The sequence below is a fragment of the Lolium rigidum genome, chromosome 7 (genome assembly GCF_022539505.1).
Source record: "Lolium rigidum isolate FL_2022 chromosome 7, APGP_CSIRO_Lrig_0.1, whole genome shotgun sequence".
Lineage (NCBI taxonomy): Eukaryota > Viridiplantae > Streptophyta > Magnoliopsida > Poales > Poaceae > Lolium > Lolium rigidum.
The window spans coordinates 235,193,782-235,198,533 of record NC_061514.1 but is presented as its reverse complement, the minus strand read 5'-3'; positions in this window follow the sequence as shown (position 1 = coordinate 235,198,533).

Genomic DNA, 4,752 nt, shown 5'->3' with positions numbered 1-4,752 from the left:
GGGAATAGATGCTACTAGCTCCTAGAAGCTAGGGGTACGAAGTTACATGGAGTAGGCGACCAGGTATGGTGTAGGGGGAATTGAAACAGGGTAGGATTACAATGTTATGGTATATATAAAGAGGCTGCTAATTGTGGGATGGGCTGCAATGTTATATATATTAGTGGTGAAATATTTGAATTTTGATGTATTAGTTGTTGAATATTTTGCCGGATATTGGTCGGATATAATCGTGAAATACGGTATATTTTTGGATACAGACGGATATTAGCAAAACCATATCATTTTCCGTATCCATTAACTACTAGCCATCCGTGACCGTATCCGCCGACTATCCGACCAAATTTGTTTTTTCCCTCCGTAAGCCTCTGGTCGGTCGGTCGGAAATTATCCGCTCCGTTTTGGTCAACATTGTTTTCAAGCAAAGCATCGCATGTGAGTAAAATAGAAGCATCTGAGATGGCATGCAGATTATCAGATTTATGCAGGCATTCACAAATTGTCATGTCCACTAGTGGAAGCATGGCATCATCGAACTCATATTATTGTTAGGTTTGTAGTCACGCTGCTGTGATGTATATTTTGTGGTGGTAGTAGACCCAATGTGTGGCTGACTTCTTTATCATCACTGAGGATGCGCTACTAGGAAAAAGTCTACCACTAGCGTACCTATTTTAGCTACCACCGGAGCGCATGGGTACGCCAGCGGTATCACGCAGGTGGTATGTGGTTACCGCTAGAGCACCGAACTGGTGTATGGACTTAGCACTCGGCGCAAGGTAAGGTATGATGGCGGTAGTTTGTTTAGGCAACAAAAAAGGCCCGCCCCACACCACTGCCCCACAACGTGCCAACCATTATTGCCTCATATTAGTTACATTTACGAGCACCTCAGCAGAAATAAAATTACAACCTAGCTATGAATTTTGCACGAACACCCTAACAAGAAGTAAACAAGCAATCAGATCCATCGGTGCTTTCTCGCTTCATCGTTGTGCTTCTCCTCCGGTTGTTTTTTCTCCATAGAACTCGCCTTGACGAGGAAGCACCCGATCGATGCGCCCTTGGGCCCTACTAGGATGGCCTCACGGACGCATTCTTAATCGCGTCGACATGGAGCACACACCCGATGGCGGCGTGCACGACACGGTCGCCGAGTGAGGATGTCCTGGCACAAGTGGCGCCAATGATTCTTAAGGAAGTTGATGGCGTAGAGGAACCCGGAGGTGAAGACGGGGCCGATGCGGATCATGCCCTGTGCGGCACCCGTGACGTTGCCTCGTTGCACGACGAGGCCTCTCGTTGCCATGGGGGCTCCGCTTCTAGATCACGGCACGGGGGCACGAGGCTGGCGGTGGGAGATGCGCCCGATGAGAGAAGAAAGGGGAGGGAGGGTTAGGTTCGCGGCGGTGCATGAGAGAAGTACTATGCGTGAGAGAAGGAGAGAGAAGTGGTGTGCGTGTGTGCGTTGTGTCTTGTGTGTGTGTGTGGTAGGTGTTGTGCCACGCTAATGCGAAAAGAGAAGAGAGGAGGGCTAGGTGTGGGTTTCCAGGCGGTGCGTTTTTTCTTTTTTAAAAGCTACCCTCATATCACTGGCACACCTTTGGTACGCCAGCAGTGTAACCTCAGACATTAACTTGGGCAACAACCTACTTTACCACGGGCGTACAAAACTGCAGGTACACCGGCGATGGTAGGATACCGCGCGATGCACCAAATAAGTGGTACACCGACGGTAAATAGCGTTGGTGTACAATTTATTTGGTATGGTGGTGGTAACTCTGGGTCTACAACCGTTTTCTTAGTAGTGATGGCATCATGTTCATCCACCATGATCAACATCTCGTCATCCATGGAACCTAGAACATCATGAGATAACATACTACAGGTAGATGGTAAGTGGTTAGAAATCATAATAGCCTCACTTGACCTATCAATTATCACTCTCAACTCACTCGTTGTATCATTCATGCTCTCAATGTGGATGCACTCAGTCTCACTTATGGTGACATGAAAATAGCACATAATAACAAGCAACAAATGATATCAAATAATATTATATAGTTGATACACATTTGTATGAGCATCACACCCTAGCATAGAGATGATGCAACACATCTCATTAATATTACGTTGGAAAGTTAAATATATCGAACCAAGTTTAATACTAAACATAGTGTTTCCTTAAGAACTTTGACATGAAGTAGAATAAAATATAACATCTTGTAAACATGGCCAACTAGATTGTCACTAGATGAACAATATCACAAATTAAGTTTTTTTCCCTACTGGGTTAAACTATGGAAATTTAAAAACCATACTAGCATATGGATTATTATCACAACCAAATGTATAGCACCATATTACTCCAAGTAACGCAAACATCCCTCTCGGGGTTTTTTGCACAGAAGTTTGATCAGAACAAATCATATATGAATGAGGTAACATATGCAACATCTCATTACTCATCTCTTAAACAAAATATCCACCATCAATACATTACATAGGTGATCACAATCATGATAGGAAATGTAATATCCCGGGATTCGAGACGATTGCGGGGTAGTTTTTAGAAAGGGATGTGCATTGCATCGTAAAATCTGGGAAATTTCGCGCTTTATTACAAACTACATCTTAAGGGGGGCAAGTTTCTCTCTCGACACCAGATAGGGTTAGGGTTTCGAGAGTGCGATAAACTTGGACCTATCCTATATTAACTTAGGGTTTCGAGAAGAGAGGGGAACATCTCACATTTCAAATTAAGTTGCATGATTGAATTCAAACAAGTTAGGTTGGAATTTCAAATTCAAACCTCAATTAGGTATATTATAAGTCAAATAATGAATAATCCATTAAACAATTATATAATTTGGAAAATTATGGATACAAAAGAATAGAAACATATATGAGAAGCTCATTAGAGAAACTTGAGCTTTATTGATTATCACACACAAGATACATTGTCATTTACAATATCCATATGAATTATAAATATTACAACACATTTCATAAATTGAATAAATGAAAAAGAAAATGAAAATTACAAATAATTGCAAATGGCTAAACTACACAAGCCAATCTTCAAGAACTTCTTGATCAACATGGCATTGAGAGATTCTTGATCATCCAATTGAACCCTACACACACACAACAAATAGAATTGGCATTAAGCCAAGTGGCAAAGCCACTTGGCAGAGTTAGAGAAACAAAAATTGGTGGATAATACCAAGGCTCGACCGAGCTGATCCACCAACAGCCCAAGTTCCAACCATGGAACACACAGCAGACTTACAAGGCCTAGTGCATGCCCAACAGACACACACAACCAGAGGAGTCACCAAAGTGCCAGGCATTGCTGTCGGCCAAGGAAGAAAGGAGAGGGGAGTATAAAACCTTTTCAGAAGCAAACCCTATCTGTGCATCGACAGCAGCTCCGAAGGGTAAGAACACAAGAACAACAAGAACACAGCCAACAGAAACCATCCGAGAAACGAGCTCCACCAAAAACTGCTTGCCGTTGAGCAAGAACTCGATGAAGTAGATCATCACCAAGCAAGCTAGGAGGAGCAGGGCAAGCTTAAGCACACATCCGAAGCAAAACCACTACACCACCATCATTTTCTAGGAGCCGGAGTGAGGTATAACCAAGAAATCCATGATCAAGCAACTGTTTTGCTCATAACTAAGCATATGCATCACACACAAGCCAAAGGGTAGGATTACCCTATGAGCATCATCATTTGGTGCAAACCAGTGATGTTGGCAACATAGGGTTTAAGCTAGAAAAGATTAACCTAAGGGAAAACCTTGTCAGGCCAAGTGTATCACCACTTTGGCAAAACAAAGGATCCAGCAAGGAATTGTTTCATAGCCAGCCAGCCCAACTCACCTAGCACCTAATGGTTAATTAACCATCAGACATATAGACAAATGGTTGTCTATTTGATTTTTAACACTAAAAGCAAGTCGGAAATCCAAAAGAGGGTCAACCAGAAAGCATTCATCAAGCCACAGTAAGCCACAGAGAGGGGAGCCACCCTTGACAGCAACTAGGTGATGTCAGTGTCACCTCAACCCCTAAACAGATAAGCAAGTCACTACATCATTAATCAGAAGGGTTCAGAGTGAGCTAGGGTCCCCAACCAATGGTTGGCATCCTTCTAGATCAAGTCAATTAACTAAAAGAATCATTACTGAATAACAGTTCATCTCATTTATCCATTTAATCAAGCCAAGCTACACAAATAAATGAAATACACAAACAACTAGAGGTCTAGACACTTGCAAATGATCCAGAGGATCACTGCAAGCATCAGCAGATGCTTTATCAAGTAATAGCATGCACCAGCATAAGGTTTGGAGCTAGACAGGCACAAGGATAAGCATCAGAGAAGCACATGCAGTGAAATAACAAGCAACCTGCAAGCAACTGATGACTCCAAGATCATCGTGGCTCGTCGAAGCATGCTAAAGCATGCCGTAGTCTAGCCTAGCATCAATTCATGGACCTCGTTAAATGAAATGGCCAACAATATTGTCTTCACAAGCAACAACAACCACCAGTACTTGGTGCGGAGCTTGATACACAAGCAACAACAACATATAAGATAATTCAGACAAGTGTATAAGCAAACATGAAGCCCATGATGATCACATGATCATCCAAGACCACAGAGATAAGCAAGAATCACTGCAAGCAACAACAGATGAACATACATATATAAATTCACCTTTTATAATTGTATCCATAAG